Source organism: Cervus elaphus, chromosome 4 (genome assembly GCF_910594005.1).
Source record: "Cervus elaphus chromosome 4, mCerEla1.1, whole genome shotgun sequence".
Lineage (NCBI taxonomy): Eukaryota > Metazoa > Chordata > Mammalia > Artiodactyla > Cervidae > Cervus > Cervus elaphus.
The window spans coordinates 8,937,369-8,959,675 of NC_057818.1; the positions used below are offsets into that span (position 1 = coordinate 8,937,369).

Here is a 22,307-nt window from a genome sequence, read left to right on the forward strand (position 1 = left end):
AACATAAGAAAATAAAATAATATGCACACAGATATCTAATGCAGATTTTCTCTAAAAGTTAGTCCTTAAACAACGTAAATGCTCAATATTTGGGGACAATTTTAGTATTTGTTAAACAATAGGATGGAACACTAAGGAATCATTAAATTGACTTTGCAGCACCACAGAGGAAAGTGTTGAGGTACAAATAAAACACAAAAGAGTAGGTTAAGTATTACCTGATCTGTGTAAATTATATAGGAATATGGAGATAAAAATGAAATCATGAGGAGTTAGAGTGGGGTCACAGATTTCCCATCTTTAAAGTCATCAATATTTTTGTGTTGTCCATTCATGTAAAATATTCAGGAGTAGTATTTGGGAGAAGCATCAAAAGAAGAAAAACACCTGCTGAAAGGGGCTTCAAAGTAAAACTGAACAGAAGCAGAGAACTGCCCAGAATAAGGCTGTCCTCACTCCACACTGAACCATCCAAGATAAATAAATGGAGCCGTCCGACTTCCTGGGTAACTTCAGCATCACTGATAGAAGGTAAAACCAATTCTCCCTTTCCCCTAAGTGTTCGGTGTCTTTGAAATACTGTTCCATCTTTCACAGCACCTCTGCAAAAGGAACTGTTTAGGCTTAGTAGAGAATCCTACACAATTAAGCAGACAGAGTCTACTTCTCAGATAATTATACCTGGAAGGATCTGAAGGTCCAGCTCAAGAGACCAATAAAGAAGGCCACAACTTGTGTGTTGAGCGCAAGTCCTAGATCTGGAAGTATTTAATGGCATCCTGAGCATTCTGCCAAGAGACACAGGGCCCAGACCAGCACCTAAGGGGTGTCTCTGTTGCTCTGCCCCCCTGGTGCTGAAGAAGCAAGAGCTGGTCTGCAGATGCCTTCCTGGCAAGGAGGGTCTGGCTCTCACATCCCCTGGAAGTGGGGACCAGAGCTGGCATTCGCAGGAGCGCAGATTGAGTGCTTGGATTCCCAGAAGCCACACGGCACTCGTCCACTAAAATTAAAATGTCTCCTTTCCTTCTTAACTCACTGAATCACGGGGCTCATTCGAGCTGCTGGAGCTGTCTTCTTGAGAAACAGGTGATCATTAAGTCCTGGCACGGATACTCCATCTTAGCTCTGGGTGTCTCGGAAAGGATATCGCCTTTTCAAGCTCAGGGAAGTTCAGGGGAGGAAAGATTTTGCTACTGGTCATGAAATAGGAGGAAAGACATACCACGGAGTTATAACCAGGGGCCATGTCTTCTAAGTACTGATCACTGCTCCCAGGCACTGCAGATATTCATTATATTTAAGGTGATGCTCACAATGGACAACATCCACGGGGTGGGGGGAGGGGGCAAGGCATGGAGAAATCTTACACCAGACCATATTCCCTGCCTCTTGCAGACAGATGACTTGGAGTTGTTCATGCTGATGCAAAACCCAACTGCCCTCAGAGTTCAAGGAGCCAGAGACCTCTAGGGGGACCAGCGTATAAACTAACGGTCTTTTTTAGAACTCCTTTAAATTATCTTCTTCCCAAACCTTTAAGCCACACCCCTTCCCCAACCAAGAATCTATTTCCCAACAATGGGCAGCAACCTCAGCATCTTAAATCATGGCCACAGACCAGCCAAGAGAAGTAGAATCTGTGTGCCAAAGTGTAGGACTTGTTAAATAAATTCTTCCTTGACAGCAGAGAAAGGCCTGGCTCAGAAAATGGCTCCTTAAACATTTTAATTTAATTCAGCAAGGATTTATTGTGCACCTGATATTAGGAGCCAGACTCCAGGAGCTGAAACTTAGAGAGAGAGAGAGAGAGGTATATTCTCTTACATTCGGCTGGGGAAGGGCTGGCAGATTCTGAACCCTCCAAAAGCAAGTTAGCATCATCCAGGGATTTCTCTAGGTAGCCTGATTCTCCACCTAGTCCTAAAACTCATCCCTTCCCTCTTTGGGGCATGGATGTGTGTCTTCCATCAGTTTTGCCTCTTTCAGATGAATTTGTTTTTCCTTATTAAGTCTCCAGGATTGCCCTGCGGGGAACCCTGCCCACGCCTCCTCCCCAGTTCCTGCTTTAAGGTTTGGCATTAGCACCCTCAAAGTCTGCTGATTCTCTAATACTCCACTCATTTTCCATTTCTGGTATCTGCCCTACACTAGACAGTTCACGTTAGTCCTGCCTCTCAACACCCACGAGATGAGCACACACCATGGGCAGGGCAATGCGGTGGGCCTGTGGATACTGTTCCAGGCGAGAAAGGCCTGGCTTATGAACGCTGGGAGCTGACAGTCCACCCAGACAGAGACACGCCACAAAGGGTAACAAGGCTGAGCACAGCGCTGGTCAAGGACATGAGTTCTACCGTCACAGGCCTTGGGTGTGATTGTTGGCTCCATGAGGGTGCCTGACCTTGAGTATAATGCTCATCCCTCGGACCTTCAGGTGAACTAGGACATTAACCATAACCATGTCAGTGGGTTCCCGTAAAGATGCAATGAGATAATCCAGCACAAGCGTTTACCCTAGCGACTGGCACCGAGTCATCCCATAAAAACAACGCTAGCTACATTTATGAAAATCACAACAGGGTTTCCTCACCTAAGCCGTGCTCAAATATTCATACAGCGTCAGAAAGCCCATACTACTGAGTGCAGCTCCCCCCTTCTACAGTCAGCACTGCACTCTGATATTCAAAGTTCCTTGGTATCACTCCTTGTTACAGCTGGAGATTGTCGTTGTTGTTGTTTAGTTGCTAAGCTGTGTCTGACTCTTAACAACTCCATGGACTGTATCCTGCCAGGCCCCTCTGTCCACGGCATTCTCCAGACAAGAATACTAGAGTGGGTTGCCATTTCCTTCTCCAGGGGATCTTCCCAACCCAGGGATCAAACCCAGGTCTTCTGTATTGGCATGTGGATTCTTGACCGCTGAGACCCCAGGGAAGCATATGGGGCTATATTTCAACTAAGATGAAGAAGAAGGGCTTCATATGTGGTGAATATCTGGGAAACTCTGAAAGGCATTAGCCAACCCCCCCCCCCCAACCACCTTTAGTTTCTTTATAATACACATGATTGTGAAAGCAGGGGTCACAGATATTTTCTGAAAAAAGCAGAAGATAGTAAATATTTTAGGTTTTGCAAGTATATGGTCTCTGTCACAACTACTCTTAACCACAAACAATATTTAAACCTGTAAGCACAGCTGTGTTCCAATAAAACTTAATTTACAAAAGCAAGTGATGGGTCAATTTTTGACCAGCAGGTCAGAGTTTGCCAATCTCTATAATTTTTTGTTTAAGACAAATATTATAAAGTTGTATTTTGAGGTGAGGCTTATAATCTACATGGATATAATACTTACTTATAATTGTAACATAGAGGGTCAGTGGGAGTAAATGGAACCATATGGTTGGAGGTTTTCCGCATGCTACTAGAAGTGAGGCAATACTGACCCTCGGTAAACTGTGTATTCAAGTATAAAAAACCAACAAGTTCATCTAAAAAGCCATAGATAAATTAATATGGAACTCTAATATGTTTTATAATTATATATATATATATATACATATATATTTCAAACACAAAAAAGAAAGTAGGAAAAGCAGGAACAGAAGAACAAAAATAAAATAAAAGGAGGGACAAGTAGAAAGCAAATAGTAAACCAGGCCTAAACCCAGTCACATCAATAACGACATTCAATGCTAATAGAATAAACACTCAATTCAAAAGAGAGAAATTGTCAGAATGCGTAAAAAAAAACCAAAACCTAACTCTTATTGCCTGCAAAAGATGTGTCTTAAACATGAAGACACATAAAGGCTGAAAGTAAACAGATGCAAAAAGCATGACAGAAAGGTCTTGCAGATACAGTGTACAAAGTCGATCTGGAAACAAAGAATCTTTCCAGAGAGAGTGAGAAGAGAAAGCAATCAGGCCCTCTGGGTGGGAGAAGAGCTGCTGCTGTGATTGAAACTCTTGGATGGTACCCACCACAGAAAGCAGTTCTTTGCTTCCTCGTTTCAACCTCAGGTGGCAAAAGAGTGAAATAAACAGGGATGACTTGAGCCATCGACTAAAAAGGCTCCTAAATTCCCAGAGATGAGGAAGACTGGAGGACAGCCTGACTGGGTGCCTCTGTGGAGGCTGCAGTTGATGGGGTGATGTGGGAGAGTGTGACCCCCTTCGGGTGGTACTGAAGTGCTGCCTGAGCTCCCCAGGATCTTGATCTCCATCCTCATCACCACACAGCTGTCAGACGCTTACAGCGGCCAGGCTCTGTGCTAAATAAATACCCTACACGTACCGTCCCATTTATGCCTCCCTTCAGTCCAATGAGGTCCAAACTGTGGATGGGAAAATGAGCCAGAGAGAGCTTCCACAGCCTGTCCAAGGTCACAGCCTTGACGTGCAAAGCCTGGAATGGCAAAGACACTGGTTGAGCTCTAGAGCCCATGCTCCGAACACCACTGCATACTCCCTCCATTCCAGCTAGCTCGTCCTGCAGCCCCTCATCCTGCATGGCTGGGAGTGGCCACTTTCAGGAGGAGGGAGAGAGAAACACAAGGACCGTGGGAAGGCCTGCCCCTTTTCAAGCAGCATCGAGTTCTTTCTCCCCACCAGAAGATTTGTAGTGTGTGTGTGAGAGAGACAGAGAGAGACTTTGAACAAAGGTAACTGCAAGAAAAGTTGGAATCTGCCAACAGCAATGTTCAGGAGGTGGGCAACCAAGCCAGCTCCTCGGCAAAGCACCATCATCACTTTCATAGACCAGTCCAGAGCTGACACATGTTCCTCCCATCTGTTCCCACCTCTGTGCTTTTAAAAATGCTCCAAGTCAGGCCTTTGGGGCCCCTCCTACCCCCAGCGCGTCCATGCCTCCATGGGCTCACAGGTGTTGTGCAGCCTGTACTCACTGCAGTTCTCTCGCCTCCGCCGGTGGCTCTGCTGGTAAATACGGCCGCGCCGGTTCCCATCAGAGCTGCTTAACAGGGACGAGGCACCGAGGAGCAGAGGGTTTCACACGGACTGCCTCATGTATTTTTCCCACCACTGTGTAAGAGAAGGGTCATCCCTCTCACTTCACAGATTTGGCAACTGTAGCTCAGAGCAACTAAATAACTTGTCCAAAGCCACAGGGCTACTGAACAGGGGGAGTTGGAACTCTGAACCGTTATCTGACCGAATTCAAAGCCCACATCCCCAACAGTCTGCAGACACAGGAAGACCTACGAATATGTGGCTGTCCCCTCTCCTCTGCCGATACCAGGACCTCAAAGGTGCACCTAAGCCTCTCGGCACAGGAATCCAACTAGTTAAAGAACTCTGATTTTTCTCTGGAAAGAAATAATCCTGATACCAAGGCTCTTCAATTACTCTGTGCAATTAAGTCCTGAGTGCTTGTTTGAACAATTAACCGAAATAATTATAAATGTATCTCTGTTACTACAATTGCATATTAACAAAGGCTCAGAGCCAATTAATCATTACTCCATCAATATCTAATTTGCATAAACCTATTCTCTTTAAAGACTCCATGTTTAGGGTGACAGGGCTCCCTCATCGATTATGGAAATATCCCCATCAAACTTCCCTGAGGCCGTCAAAAGGAATAAAAGGGGTTGTCTGGTGTTGGCTGCTCAGCGCCCCAGCCCAGCCTTCCCAGGGACAGACAAGGGTGGAGAACAAAGGGGAAGAGACACAATGACCGCACGGTTCTCCACTGGGAGACAGGCCTGTCGGGTTCGGCTCCAGGGTGGTGGGCAGAGAGGAGCATCTGGCGGAGTCGGGGAAACTAGCGTCTGGGCCTCCTTTGGGGTCAGCCGGATTCACTCATTCATTCATTCACCCGCCCATCCAACAAATACACCGACACGTATTTGCTCTCTGCTGTGTAACAGCAATAGGTACTGGGGGGTCGGCAGTGACTGAGAATCTGCTTGGCAGTCACTGAGGGTGCTGCTTTGGGGTGTTTAGGTCTCATTGTAAACAAGTAACACATGAAAAATCCCATTAAAAACGTAACACATGCCTGTACAGGTACATACTTGACTGTTTACCTAAGAGTAGAAAAAGCTATATAGAATGCCACACATCACAACATTCACATCAGTGCCTTAACATGTAGAGACTGGAGAGAGGTGGGGAGAAACTAATTATGTTTTCTTGTTTACTTATTAAAATAAACATTTTCATAAATGCTTTTATAAACTAAACTTACATTTTGCACATTTCCAAAACTAAACCATTGGAATTTCATTTATGATCATTTTAATTTGCTGTGCATCAATGGCCATGTCTTCAGAAATCTGGGCCCTAGCATTTCACTCAACAAGCCACCTTTTCATTCTCCTGGGCGCCCTGGGTGTTGCAGAGATAGGGGCGAAATGAACTCCCAATCTCAAAGAGTTTAAGAGTGTTACTTCAGGGACAGGATATTACAGGACAAAAAGCAAATCACTGATACTACTCAGAATCAGAGGAGTTAATGGATAAGAGAACTGACCAACTCAGGAAAAGCAGGTGACTTCGGAAATTTGCAAACCAACATTTTCCCCTCTTATCGTCTTGACAAATAAATGGCAGTATGTGCCTGCATTCTAGCTCTGTGGAGTGAAGGGGAGGAGGGATGGAGAAGGGAGTCACCCACGGTGTCCACGTAAACACTGCAAGGTGGCCGCATGGGACAGCAGCCTCCAGCCTGTGGAGGAGAGCTGTGCCCACAGCACAGGCCTCATCTTAAACAGTCTCGACACCTCAAACATAAGGATAAAAATAGCAGCCCCAGAAGGATTTAGTGAAAATGAAAGGTGAGAGCCCCAGAGGCAACCCTGAATCTGCTGGAGAGGCAAAGTGAAGGGCAAGCTGATGGACCCCAAGGTCAAGGGCAGGAAGTTTGGTCGGAGGTGAGATCCTACGAAGCGGGGCAGTCTGACCTGGCCCCAGGGTAGACAGGAGGATACGAGAACCAGATGACAATAGGGATTATAACAAGGATCAGGCTTCACTCTGTGCTCACAGATGCTTCAAGAAAGTCTGACTTTTGCAAAACAGCAAAACCTGCTTGAGTCTGTAGGGGAGGGGGATGAATGTTTTGCACAAAATATTATCCCACATCTTTCACAACAAAGACTCTCACATGATTCCTTACACTCGTGGTCCTAGAGCAGCCGCACAAGGACAGTCTTCAAAAAGCCTGCCTGGCTGCGCACAAACACTTCTAGAAAAGCAGGGAGGCAGGCCCGCTGTGTGCCCAGCATCAGTGCTATCCAGTTTTCACACCACTCCGCTCCAGGCAGAAAGACACACAGGAGTACCTGTCGTAGAAAGACTCACGATCTAGCTGACAAAGTTGGTAACAGAAACTAGCAATCCTTAAGCCTGCTCATTTCAGTTATTTCAGGACCGGATCCCCACACCTGATGAGCCTGTATCTCTGCGGGAGGAGCCTATGAATCATTTGAAGAAGAAAGTTCTCCTGGTGGTGCTATTGATTGGCTGGGATTAGGGGAAAATGCATTTTCCTCCACCCACCCCCTGCCTCCCGCCCCAAAGATAACATCTCGGTTAACATTTTTCTAGCAGCAGAATATCTGTGTTTTTAATATTTGAACTTCATAGAAGGCAACTATTTCTCAACATCACACTCTTCTGCCAATATCAAGGGAAACATATATTTAGATTCCCTATAGACCGTGCAATACATATTTTAAAACAATGTAAAAACAAAGAATTGAGTGACCTTGCAAATAAAATCAGAAGAATGTCAGAATGCTATGTAGATATTTTCAAGAGCTATCTTTCTTTAAAATATATTTTCCTCAGGGTCAGCAAAAGGGACACGTGTGTCAGACGAGGCTGGTGATGACGAGAAAGGTATCACGGCCTCACTGCGGACAGGCAGCTGAGTGATAACAATCCAGGTCATTTGGTGGCCAGGGTGCAGAACCGAAGGCAGGAACATTTCACACTCTGACTGACAGCTTGTTACATATACAGGTGTTTCACTGAGCCTTATGATGCAAGCAACGGGAAACTTTCGGGTTGATGTGTAATGCCATAAAATTTTTCTTTTTTAGAAGAATAGGATACAGGCCCCAGGTTAGCATTATTCGAGCAGGCTGTCTGAGGTTCGAGTGTGGATGACTGATGTCACGTGGGGTGTGATGATAATTTAATTCCAGTGTGAGCCTGCAGCCGTTAGCAGCCACCCTTGGTACAGGAAGCGGGTACCACAGAGCTTGTGACATTGGCCCTAGGACCTCTGCTCACAGGGGGGTGTTTTTGAGGCTGAAAGGGAGATGAAATTTCAGGAGCTGCTTTGGTAAAGAGACAAATTCCCCAACACCCCTGAGCTGATGGAGGATTTTGAAGAAGGGCAGAGCCACTTGAAACCTAGTCTGCAGTTAGCAGCATCAAACCACACCTGGGAACTTTAGAAATCCAAATTCCCAGGCCCGCCTACACCTGGTGACTCAAAATTGCTGGAAGTGGGACTCCAGAATGTTTCAATCAGATCACCAGGTGATTCTTATTTGCTCTCAAGTTGAGTACCCAGGGTGCTCATGACAGAACAGACAGGAAGATATATGAATTTATATTCTGCAAAAGTGAATGAAAGGATCAGTAAGGGATGGTGAATAAATTTTGATAAATTCATATTATAGTAGTCAGGAGAATTAGATGATATATGAGGAAAGATACTTCTGATGTGTTGTTTTTTTAATTGTCATCTTTCTTTTGATACTTTATAAGTAAAAAAGCAAAATGCTGAATATAATGTCCTATTAAAAACAGGCAGACATATATGCCTATAGTTTATATATCTGTACATTTATATAAGAATATAAAAAACTGTCAAAGACCTATCAAAAACTATCAACTATCAAAGACTGAATGTTACTATCAGTTTCCTAGTGAGGAGAGACTGGAGAATTGGAAGTCATTATTAACTTCTTCTATTTTAAAGCTTGTCCAAACAAGCATTTTTATAAATGTTCTTATAACTTAGAAAATAAAGTTTTAGAATCACACAAGCATATAAAAGCACTCCCCCAGAATTCTCAGGCAGTTTGCACCGCATCAGAGTGCGCCGTGGGCTGAGCAACCCCAGACAGAGCCCGCTGGCTTCGGAACCAAGATGTCTGAGTTTCAAACTCTGGTCCTGCCCCCACCTCCTAGACGCTCCCCCTCCTGGGAGATGAGGCTGCTGCACTGAAACCGCACCTCCAACTCTCGTCCAATCGCCAACCAGGACTTCATTTTTTGGTGGTTTGTCATCTTTATTATTCCTGGGTTTGGAGTGATGGTCACCAAACTAAGCTCTCAGGACTTTAGTTCTCATTAAAAGGAGAATTTCTATTAACTCTTTTAGGATACCAGAATCGACCCCAAGTCCCCCTTCGTAGGGTCCACGGAACAGGAGGATATCCAGGGTTCTTTTACACTCGCTTTTGATGCTGCGATTTTTCTTAGAACTTTCCATGAGGGGTGTGACCACTGGCAACAGGGCAGACAGACCACTGCCCCGCTCCGCGCACCGCATCACTGGGTGCTTAGCATCAGTGTCAGGGGCTGGGGGAGGGGCTGGGAGAAGATTTGAGAGCAAACAGCATTCTCGGCTCAAAAGAGCCAACTATGCTGATTCAAAAAAAAAAAAAAAACATTTTCAAAAACGCCTGTGGGTAAATTTGAGCTGCCCACAGCTCCCCAGGGGCATCTCAAACTTGCTGTCGAGCCATTTCTGTGGATTTCAGTCAAATTCTAATTTTAGTGTTCATTAAACACGGGTAATTCCCCAGCCGGTCCCTGCCTCACCTCGCACAGAGTATGTCGGCAATATAGGTCACCGAGGCTTCGAAAACACTCCCACATCAAAGAGAAACCTTTGCATTATGAGTGTTAACTTTATAAATAATGATGAATTTGAAAAGTTTTTCAGAAGCAAGGGGCGGGTGTGAAGAGAGTTGGTGTCCTCCTTGTGAACATCTGCATGAAAGTGGCTTGTTAGAGGAGTAACTGTTCACAAAGCTTTCTGCTCTGGGAAGTGGTATGGGACAGAAATGTGTCTGCCTCTATCACTGTATTTAAACTGCTATTTGTTTAGACTGATAAAGCAGGGACACAACTGGAGTGTGCAATGCTGGGAACACACACACATCCATCACAGATGTCACATATCTGTAAAGGCAGGCTGCTAAAGCTTTTATGTCTTTGCATTGTCATAAGGTAAAGGCCAAACTCCTTATCATAGCTATATCAGTTAATATCCTTTAAGGTGGAAGTAACAACAACAAAAAACTTTGCTTAGATCCGAAGGGTATTTAATAGTTTACAAAACATCCCAAAGGAGTTGGCTCTAATCCTCAGGCCTCATGATCACACATGGCTGCTGCAGTGCCAAACATCATCTACTCACATTAAGAGCATCTACTTGATTGATAAGTTTTAATCCTATGATCAACGGTCACATTATGCATCACTCAGAAGTGTTTTCTCCCCATTCATGCCTTTGCATATGCTATTCCTTATGCTTGGACAGTTTCTCCCTTTTTCCTCCATGGGATCCCAGGACCCAGGGCAGGCATCAGCTCCCGAGAGGCCACCCTCGAGTAGCCTACCTGTCTCTCCCACTTTGTTTGCTACTATCAAAACATTTCTCTATTCAGGTGCAATTGCTCATTTATTTGTTTTCCCCCAGGAGACTATGAGCTCAATGAGGCAAGAACTGGGGCTGCTTTCTTTCTGGTTTCCGTGTGCTTTGCACGGAGCCTGGTTTATCTACATCTGGTGACTGAATGAACAAGCAGCAGAAGGGAATTGCTCAAGTGCCATCCTGAACTTAGAAAAAATCACAGTGTGTACAGGGCACAGAGTCAATGCAAGGGCCATGCCTTTAACAAGAAAGGCCTATCGTGCAGACCTTTGTTCCAGTTACCTCGTCTGGAGTGTTAAGAGAATGACCCCGAGGAATTACTACATCCCTTAAGCCCTACAGAAAAAGTATGGGACTTCAAAGGAGCTGATAAAAGAACATGGGTACTTCTGTCCCAAACTCTGGGACTGTAGTGGGTATAGGTGGCAATCAGGGTGGACACAGCAGGACCTTTAAGCTTTCTGTCTGTTGGCATCCCCTTGTCAGTTTCCAATAAAGGAAAGGACACGTCCCTGGGTGGCAGCAGGCCCAGGGTGTGCGAGCTCCTCACTCGGGGTGGCGGGCTCAGGGCTTGGTGGCTCCTGGCAAGTGAAAGGAGAGGGGGGCACTTCCCGCTCCTCACTCCTGGCGTCAGGATGCTGCCAATGCCAAGACCAGGCACGCAGACAGAGCCCACCACTTCAGATGCGCATGCAGCTGCTATAGCAGAGGCCAGAAGACCCAAGCGATGAGAGTGTGGCTTTTGACCCAGGGCAGAGGTGGGCAAGCAGGAAGACACCAGAGGGACCAAATCTCTCATTCCCACGGGGGCAGCATGACAACTCAACCAAACTGTCTGGGCTGAATCCTACCCTGCCACTTACGAGCCCTGGGACCCTGGGAAGGAAATTCACTACCTTCTCTGTGCCTCAGTTTTTTCATCACTCAAGCTCAGATAACAACAGTTCTTGCCGTATAGGATGATTACAAAGATCAAATGAATTAATATCTGTTCAGTGCTTAAAAGAATGTCTGGCACATCGGACATGCTGTATAAACAAAATATAAATAATGAAGGGAAATAACACTGAGGGGAGATTAAGCATAGCTCACCTGGTTCATCCAGCCTTGGGGTGTCAGGCTCTGTCCACAGAGCACGAGGTCACGGGGAAAGCTGGAAGCCACTGCTAGTTAACTCGGTTACTTAAACCAGGCAAGGGAGGCTAAAAGAAATGCATGCCGAGTTAGTATCTAATCTCCGTCACCTTTTCCCAATATTGAAAGCAGTCTGCTCCATGATACGCTTCAAAACAAACTAGTCCAGGTTTTTTATGTGAGCTGGATATCTATGTGTTTGCTATGTGAATCTTATGGCCAGGGGCATCTGAACTCTGGCGTAAAGCAGTCACAGGACGGAGTCTGTGAGCTCAAGCAAACCTGAGACCTGGTACCGGCGGGCAGGGGGCCTCCAGGTGGGGCCTCCAGGTGCGGCGTCCAGAGCGCGCCTGGGAAACCTGCAGACGTGCAGGGCCGAACTCTGGTGAGAAGACGCGTCTCCAAGACAAGACGCACAGAAAGGGGGCGAGAACGCTGTCTTCCCCTCCACACAGAAAACCAAACCGTCGCTGTTTCGATCTTTTGATCAGCATGGGTTACTGATACAGAAAACACATTATACCGTAGAACTTCCTCCAAGTACTCAAGCGCGTGTCGCTCCAATATTCTCCAGCCCCTCGCCACTTACTTGTTTTGGAGTCGATATTATTTGTGGGCTGCTGGTCTCCTTTGATTGTTTTTATTGACACTCTCCATCTATGAATCAGCAGTCCGAGGGCGCCTCTGTGACCAAAGGACTGCTGGTGGGTGCTGACCTGTTCTTCCTGCGAGGAGGACCCAGATCCCAACCCAGAGCCCCAAGGAAGCCCACAGGCACCTTGCTGGAAGGCGCAGAGGCCAGCCCATAGCAGGAAGCACAGGGGAGCTTAGGAGGTGGGGGAGCCAGCCAGCCATGTGCTATCCTCCCCTGCACGGACGAAACAGGGATCTGGCTGCCTCCTGTGCTCCCTCTGACCCACGTGCACCCCCTAACTTCCGTGGCTCTGCCATGCTGTCCCTGCTTCCCAGGGTGGTCTTCTCCCATCTCTCCCTAGATAGCACAGGAGCATTCCTCAGACTCTGCTCCAACTGCACCCTGACCTCTCCGGAGCCCTCACTCTCCACTCTCAGTTCAGTTCAGTTGCTCAGTCGTGTCTCACTCTTTGCAACCCCGTGGACTGCAGCACGCCAGGCCCTGTCCATCACCAACTCCCGGAGTTTACTCAAACTCATGTCCATCGAGTCGGTGATGCCATCCAACCATCTCATCCTCTGTCATCTCCTTCTCCTCCTGCCTTCAATCTTGCCCAACATCAGGGAGTTTCCCAATGAGTCAACTCTTCATATCAGGTGGCCAAAGAATTGGAGTTTCAGCTTCAGTATCAGTCCTTCCAGTGAACACCCAGGACTGATCTCCTTTAGGATGGACTGGTTGGATCTCCTTGCAGTCCAAGGGACTCTCAAGAGTCTTCTCCAACACCACAGTTCAAAAGCATCAATTCTTCGGGGCTCGGCTTCCTTTATAGTCCAAATCTCACATCCATATATGACTACTGGAAAAACCATTGCTTTGACTAGATGGACCTTTGTTGACAAAGTAATGTCTCTGCTTTTTAATATGCTGTCTAGGTTGGTCATAGCTTTTCCTCCAAGGAGCAAGCATCTTTTAATTTCATGGCTGTAGTCACCATTACAGTGATTTTGGAGCCCAAGAAAATAAAGTCTCTCACTGTTTCCATAGTTTCCCCATCTATCTGCCATGAAGAGATGGGGTTGGATGCCATGATCTTAGTTTTCTGAAGGTTGAGTTTTAAGACAACTCTTTCACTCTCCTCTTTCACTTTCATCAAGAGGCTCTTGACTCTGGGCTCTCCACCTGGAGGTGCCCTAAGTCTGCCTCTAGTGTAACCCACCATCAGGGGCTTCCAACTGTCCATGTTGCTGCTCCAGGTCTCTGAGGCCTTTGCCAGCAGGAGCCAGCCTTCATCCCTGCCTGGCCTTTCTAGTACTATTCCCTGCAGGAAAAATGAATAAACAATTTCTAAATGCCTACAGCACACATAGAGGTGTCCAAACCTGTTACCATTACAAAGTATCAGTTTCCTGTGGCTGTTGTAACAAATCACTACAAACTTAATGGTGTAAAACAGCATAAATACATTATCTTACAATTCTGGAGGTCGAAAGTCCAGAAGGGCTCTGACCGGGCTGAAGCCAAGTGGCGGCAGAGCTGTGTTCCTTCGGAGACTCCAGTGAGAAGCATTTTCCTTCCTTTTCAGGTTCTGGAGGCTGCTTGCCACCCTCGGCTCAGGACCGTTCTGACCATTTCCATGCCAGCGGCCTGGCTTCCTTCTGTTTCTCAGCCCCGTTCTCTCTCTGCCCATCCAGCCCCGCCCCGACCTCTCACTCAGCACCCCACACCTGCCTCCCTCATCACCCTTCCTCCTCTGACGCTGCACGCCCCTCACGACGACTCTTAGGATTCCACTGGGCCCACACATATAATCCAGGAGAAGCCCTGCAGCCAAGAGCCTTTTTCAATCTGTGAAGTCCCTTTTGCCATACAAAATAGCCATCAGGCAGTCAGGGGATTAGGACGTGGACATCTTCGGAGGCCACCACACAAAAGGAGTGTGAGGCTATTGGAAAATCACTGGGACAGAAGTCAGAGGAAGCTGGGTGCCCGTTCTGATTCTGGTCACTTGTTCCTGTGTGACCTTGGATAAACTGCCTAAGCTCTTTGAGCGCAAATCTTCATCCATGGAACCTCACAGGACTACTCTGGGACAGAAAAAGATTTACATTTCAGAAGAAAGCACTTCAAATATCAAAACACAAAATAAGGGCAAAGCCTGGCTGTCTTGGGCCTCCTTGGTGGCTCAGCGGTAAAGAATCTGCCTGCCAATGTAGGAGACGTGGGTTCAGCTCCCGAGTCAGGAAGATCCCTTGGTGGAGGAAATGGCAACCCGCTCCAGCATCTTTGCCTGGGAAATCCCATGAGCAGAGGAACATGGTGGGCTGCAGTTCATGGGGTCACAGAGAGCAACTGAACAGCAGCAACTGGCTGTTTCCATTTTCCGTTTGTATGTTTTGAATCTGGCAACGGGGCAGCTCTTTAAAATGGCCTCAGGTAGGATAAGGAGCATGCACACACACAACACACATTATTTAGAACATCACACACAGAAGAATACTAATTACATCACAAAACTAAGACATATGGTCAAAACTGCACTCAAAGGTAAAGTCCAGGCTGAATTTTTAAAATGAAAACATACACAGTAAGTGCTCAGTTAGAGACCTGGCTCTGAAGTATTTGATCCTCAAAGCTACCCTGTGACGATACATACTTTACACATAGGGAGATGGAAGTCTTAGAGATGTTAGACACAGCCAAGAAGCAGCTGAAGTGAACTGAATTTAAATCCAGGCTTCAAAGTGCAAGCGAGTGAGTGAAAGTCGTGCAGTCGTGTCTGACTCCTTGCAACCCGAGGAACTAACTATAGAGTCCATGGAATTCTCCAGGCCATAATACTGGAGTGGGTAGCCATTCTTTTCTCCAGGGGATCTTCCCAATCCAGGGATGGAATCCAGGTCTTCGACACTGCAGGCAGATTCTTTACCAGCTGAGCCACAAGGGAAGAACACATTCTGGTTATCAAAGCTTTTTCAGGGCAGCATCTAGTTTTGTGGACTTTCCACCTGATGTAGCCAAAAATTACACTCTTTCCCCAGTCCCTCAAACCGTCCTACAATTTCTCTGCATACTAACTTCTTTTAGAAGGGCCAGCACCTGAATGATTTTGGAGTAATCTCTTCAAGTTGCAGGACCCCTACATGCCCAGGACATGGTGAGCTGGCAGTTCCTAGGAAATTCACCAGCCCCTGCAGATGGCCCCAGGCACTGCCTGACAGATATGGAGTATAAACACTCCAGACTGCTCACACTTTGGGATCGTTTGGAATATGTGTTTTATACCATTTCCAAGTGTTTCTACCTGGGATTTGGTTTTAGTTACCCAGTGTGTCAGCCACTCATATCTCATTGCTTATTGGCTTCTCTAAGCAGTTGTTGGATCTGCTTCTGGGGTGGGGGACTGACATAAGACATGTAGATAAGACAATAGAGAGAGATGTAATGGTTCCTGACATGTGCAAAGAAAAACAAAACAACCCCACAACTGAATTTAAAAGAAAATAGCATTAATAATCATGAAGACTAAATTTACATTGGAAAAAAAAAAAGTGCAGAACAAGGTTGGTGCACTTTTCACAGAAGAGCAAGTAAAAGACTGAATAGAAGTTGAGAGGGAAGGTAATAGGTAAGAAAAACAAATAAATGGCAAAGCTCCAATTCCAACAGTTGGATAATCCATATTGCAGGATACCAAAACAAAGGAAACAAAAGTAAAATGCAAAGCCACAATAAAACTGAATAACTTATTCTGTAAGTGAAAAGGCAGGTAAAATCAACATGGAGGAACCAACACCTAGACAAAACCTGTTCTACTGTCATTTGTTTGGTTTGTCTTTTAAATTTAAGGACAGAAGATTATTAAGAGGTCTCAAGGAGAGGAATCACATGGCCTTCCAACACTACATGCTGGAAGAAAACCTGAAAAATGTCCATCCTAACAGTGTTTTGAGAATATTATACCCAGCCAAACATGGGCATATGAAGATAATTAAGTAATATTATTAGATAAATAATAATACATAAATTTTAACATTTACTTATGATTTTAGGGGAGAAAATTCCTAAAATATTAGGAAAAGGTAAAACTACAAACGTCATATTTTTCATTCAGCCTTAATTAAAATCAAATTTAAGACAGATGACAGAGAACCTTGAGAGATTATAAAATTCTGATTATTGATACAAATCTGTGAGAATATGATATACTATACAAACAATTATACCCTAAAATATAGATGAAGGTAAAAACTGGGGGAAAATCAGATGCCTTAAAATATCTAGAATATGAATATTAGCCAGTGCAGGGTAAAAGTTCCTTTTTGTTAGAAGTATGTTTTTATCACTAAAAAACTGAGTGAGATTTTTTATTTGAAACACTGATGTACAATTTTACTTAAACTTCAGTTGTTTTTTTGTTATATAATGTCAAAATTCTAGACAGTTAATTTTTTGCAATGGTGAATTTTTATTTGCTCTTTGTGTTTTTTTGTTTTAGTTTACTCATCAAACAGAAAAATCATGACTGTACTGAAGTTGTTGTAAGTATTTTAACCAACATAAAAACAGTTCATATCATCATGGAGCTATGAAACAAACCAACAGAAAATATCTTTCTCCTACCTGGTACAAATTATGAACAAGTAAGAATAAATGGTGACTTTTTAAAGAATAAATATCAAGAAAAGTTACTTTTTCTTTCAAGGATAAATGGTGACTATATCAGAGACATTTTAAGATGGTACTGAACCTTGACTCATCAGTAGGCAGGACAATAGAACAAGAGATAAACCAAAATGAAGAACTCAAATGTTAGCATGTTGTATAAAATGACTGGCAGTTAACATTGAAAACCTCCATATCCTTATAAGGTACAAATAAAATTAACTAACCATTGAAAGATATAATACATAGAAAACAACAATCATCTGCAGAATAAATGGCAACCCACTCCAGTAGTCTTGCCTGGAAAATTCCATGGATGGACGAGCCTGGTAGGTTACAGTCCATGGGGTCGCAAAGAGTCGGACACGACTGAGCGACTTCACTTTCTTTTCTTTCTTTTTCTGCAGGATAAAAGAAATTCCATATTTTGCACCATCTCACTTTCTTAAAAAGAAATATATCAGTTACTATACAACAAATGACCCCAACACTTGTGGTTCAAAACACCACTGTGTATTCCTACTGACACATCCGGGGATGGCTGGATGGTGCTGTTGATCTGGACTCTGCCTAAGTGATCTCAGCCTGACTTTCTCAAGCATCTGTGATTGGCTAGCAGGGTCTGGGGGCTTCCCAGGTAAAGGATGCGCCCGCAGTGCAGGAGACCTCCGTTCGATCCCTGGGTCGGGAAGATGCCCTGGAGGAGGGCATGGCAACCCACTCCAGGATTCTTGCCTGGAGAATCCCCATGGGCAGAGGAGCCTGGCGGGCTACAGTCCAGGGGGTCACAAAGAGTCGGACACGACTGAGCGATTACGCACAGCACAGCACAGCGGGGTCCCGTGGTCAGGGAAAACCTCATTCACCAGTCTGGCAGCTGGTCTGTCGTCTGCCAAGGCAATAGAATGACACAGCCACACGTCTCCCATAACCCAGCAGGCTAGCTTGTTCACGTGACAGCGGCAGAATTCCAAGAGAGAGAGCATGAGCATGCGAAACCTCACACGGCAGGGGATTTCATCACCTTCACCCCATTCTGTTGGCCAAAGCAGGTCTTCGAGGTATCATGGACTCAAAGCTCCATCTTTGGAGGAGTTGCAAAGTCAGATTGCAAAGGGCACAGACAGCAGAAAGGCTAGAGAATTGGGGACTTTCTGATTGATTTGTGTAATCAATCTACCGTAGCCGGGGAGAGAATAATTAGAGAAGGTAAAATGGTACCAATCTACTTAAATTATACTATTGATATGGAATTATAGTAACTACATAGTCTAAGAATGGCACCCTACAAAATACTGTAGTCTCATATTGTGAAATGAAATTATATGTAAAGATCGTAATTAAGAAAAAGATCAATACTCATTTAAAAAACTGGATAAGTGACATGATGAGGCCACTAACAAAAGAAATGTGATTGCTAAACTGAAAAATGTCTAACCTTATTTGTAACTAAATAATTGCAATCAAAGCATATATATGCATATAAATACATACATAAAATACATATTTACATATTTACTTATTACAAAATATATAAATTTATGACTATTCTAAAACATTGAAAGGATAAAATTTTACCTACCAAATTTGCAGAGATTTTCTTAAAATGATAATTCCTGCTGTCCTAGGAGCAAAGCTACCCACATATCACCAGTGAGAATGTAACTGAAATAACTTTTCTAGACGCCAATTTGTTAATAGGTATCAGAAACTTCAGAAATTGGTATGTTCTCTGACAAAGCCCCCAGGATACTCACAACAATTTAGCTACTTTTGTTCTTCAGAGTGTTAATATGTAAGAGACAAACAATGCAAAGAATCTGACTGAGTAACCGAAGGAAATGAATTAAATTTCTGTATATCCATATAATAGAATCCTTTCAATCATTAGAATTATGTTGAGGCTACAAAAGGGAGGGGATATATGTATACCTATGGCTGATTCATGTTGAGGTTTGACAGAAAACAGCATAATTCTGTAAAGCAGTCATCCTTCAATAAAAAATAAATTAAAAAAAAAACTCAACATTAAAATTATGCTGAGGATGAAGTGCCCATGAGAAAGGTTTATGATACAATAATTGAGAAAGTACCACATGCCACGTGACCTTTTTGGGTAAATATGTGGTTAAACATACACCAACCAGGAAAAGAGTAAACACTAAGGTCTTAATGAAGCCATGCTTATTTTCTCATTTTTCTAAAATGATTTTGCATTGACATTATAAAAAATTAACTAATTAATAGTCAAATAGCATATTGGTGAATGGTCACAGCAGTATGATAGACAAGGGCTCAATATCTTCTGTATATAAAGACTTCATAAGAAATATTTGGAAAATAAGGTAAACTCATAAAACAAGATAAACAACTAATTAAGAAACAATAAACTTTAATGGTGAGAGAATATACACAAATTTTAACACTAGCTAAGACATGGTTTTTAAAAATTCTGATATTTTTCTGGCATAAATATACATGGGTACAAGTCTTACAGAAAACAAATTCACATGAATCAACAGCCTTTAAATGTGAGTCACAGAGATGTAAAAATATTACAGGAAAGGATAAGAGAATTTGTTAATGATCTCAGGATGGAGAAAGTCTCCCTAAACAAACCAAAAAACACAGACGCCAAAACAGAAATACTGACAGGCATGTCCACACAAAACTGAATGAGATGTCACGTCACACTGGTCAAAAGGGCCCTCATCACAAAACCCACAAACAGGAAACGCTGGAGAGGGTGCTGGGAAAAGGGAACCCTCTTGCACTGTTGGTGGGAGTGTAAATTGATACAGCCATATGGAAGACAGTATGGAGATTCCTAAAAAAAAGTAGGAATAAAACCACCATATGACCCAACAGTCCCACTACTGGGCACACACTCTGAGAAAACCATAATTGAAGAAGACATGTATCCCAATACCCATTGCCGCACTTTTTACAGTAGCCAGGATATGGAAGTAACCTAGATGTGCACTGACAGATGAACGGATAAAGAAGCTATGGTACACACACACAATGGAATATTACTCAGCCATAAAAAGGAACGCATTTGAGTCAGTGCTAATGAGGTGGGTGAACCTATAGCCTATTATACAGAGTGAAGTAAATTAGAAAGAGAAAAACAAGTATCGTATATTAACACAAATATATGGAATTTAGAAAGATGGTGCTGGTGTACCTGTGTGCAGGGCAGCAGTGGAGATGCAGACACAGAGAACAGACTCATGAACATGGGGGGAGTAGGAAGGACACGGTGGGAAGAACGGAGAGAGTAGCATGGAAACATATACACTACCACATGTTAAATAGATAGCCAGCGGGAATGTGCTATACAACTCAGGGAACTCAAACCCAGGCTCGGTGACAACCTAGAGGGGAGGTGGGAGGGAGGCTTCAGAGGGAGGGGACATATATATTCCTATGGTTGAGCCGCATTGATGTTTGGCAGAAACCAACACAATATTGTGATTATCCTTCAATTAAAAATAAATTAATTAATAAAGAAAAAAGAGAAGGGGTTAGTAGAAACAAAAATGGCAGTGTAATGATAAGTGTTGAAATAGAAGGGAGGATACATGGGGAACAACTGTATTATTAAAAAAAAAAAACTGAAATCATTATATGACAATAGAACTCACAACTCAGTTAAAAGACAACCAAGAGACTGGGAAGCAAGGTGAGCCTTCCAGCTATGGCCAGCTAAGGAGACTGGCCAATCAGTTCCCCCAAAGCAACTCTAAAGCCGGAAAAAAATTGACAGAAATTACCCTTTCAATACCCTGGAAATCACCAAAGTTAAACAACAATCTGAAAAGTGTTTATGCTTATAAAGCTGCTGGACTTTAAGTAAGAACAGTGGGACTCTGTGGCATTCTGTCTTGGGATTGTAACCCCCAGTCACCACCACCTCTATCACCACCAGCATTACCATCATTATCACCACCGTCATACCACCATCACCATCACCGTCATCTCCAGCTAGGTCGGGAGAGGTTCTACCAGGATAGGTAACTGTGAGGAGTGGCAGCTTCACACACCTACCAGGGAAACGAACAGGCCCAAGAGGTGATGATCATGGAGGCAGAGAGGGCCAATGGCTCTGGTTATCTAGTTGTGGTCATGGTATGAGACACTATATTCCTGGGTTTGTACACACACACACACACGCACGCAGATCAGGGACTGGAGAGGACACAAACTTGATATATCCCTCCAGTGGAATACTACGCAACAACAAAAAGAAATGGAAGTCCTGACACATGCTACAGAATAGATGAACCTAGAACCATGATGCCAAGTGAAAGACACCTGATGGGAAAAGTCACACACTGCATGAATCCATTGCTATGAAACATCCAGAAAACGGGAAACTTATTGACACAGAAAGCAGACTGGTGGTTACCTCAGGCTGGAGGGTGGGCGCATGGGTAAACTGAAACGAGCACACGGACATTTCTGGGTCGGTAGAAAAAGTCTTAAAATGGACTGCAGCACTGGTTGCACAGCTCTGTAAATTTACAAAAATCCGTGAATTGTGCCCTGGTAATGACTGAATCTGTAGTGCATAAATTACATCTCAACACAGTTGTTTAAAAAAAAGAGATGGGAAGGCAATACTTGCAACACATCTGACAGAAAGACTAATATCTAAACATATAGGTCAACAACTCAAAAGACTGAACTAAGCAGAGAAACAGGCAGTTCACAGACAACTTCTGAAAGACGCACAAGAAAAGGTGCTCAGTTCACCCAGAAGTCAGGGAGATGCAAGTTAAAACAATGAGATCTTGTGACCTCTTTTTGTCCTCTCAACAACCCTGTAGGAGAGCATAGTTGTACCCATTTTACAGATAGAAGCAGAAGCTTAGAGAGTTGCAATAATAGGTCCCAGTTCATCCCTTCAGTTACAGTGAAGATGCGCTATCTCAACTCTTACTGCCCAAACTCCCTAATCTCAGCTATTGTTATTCTCAACTCAACATATATATGTGTATAGTTAAAATATTGAGACATTACAGATTGTGATGGGCTGGGCGAGGCTTGCTCAGTTCAGTAATGTACTCTGTTGGGTATTTGTATTATTCCCATTAACACCTAATGGTCCATCATGGCCCATTATGGATTTTTTGTTTTTCTCTTCGTGGATAGATATTGAGATTTCATTACTACCAATTTATCACTAGAGCCCTAAGTCTAGCTAGTGTCACTGTGGCTTGTGGT

The 22,307-nt window shown here is 44.0% G+C and overlaps 1 long non-coding RNA gene across 2 annotated transcripts in view; it reads right to left on the reverse strand.

Annotated features, from left to right (window-relative positions):
• The window catches only part of LOC122691542, a 144,411-nt gene that overhangs the window by 41,130 nt on the left and 80,974 nt on the right, over positions 1-22,307 (reverse strand). The window contains exons 1-2 of one of the 2 annotated variants that reach the window (XR_006340436.1): positions 17,306-17,388; positions 11,738-11,847 (exon numbers count right to left, since the gene is read on the reverse strand). This is a non-coding gene — a long non-coding RNA (uncharacterized LOC122691542). Of the gene's footprint in view, positions 1-11,737; positions 11,848-17,305; positions 17,389-22,307 lie in introns of those variants that run through there. The other variant, XR_006340437.1, reaches the window with a different exon arrangement.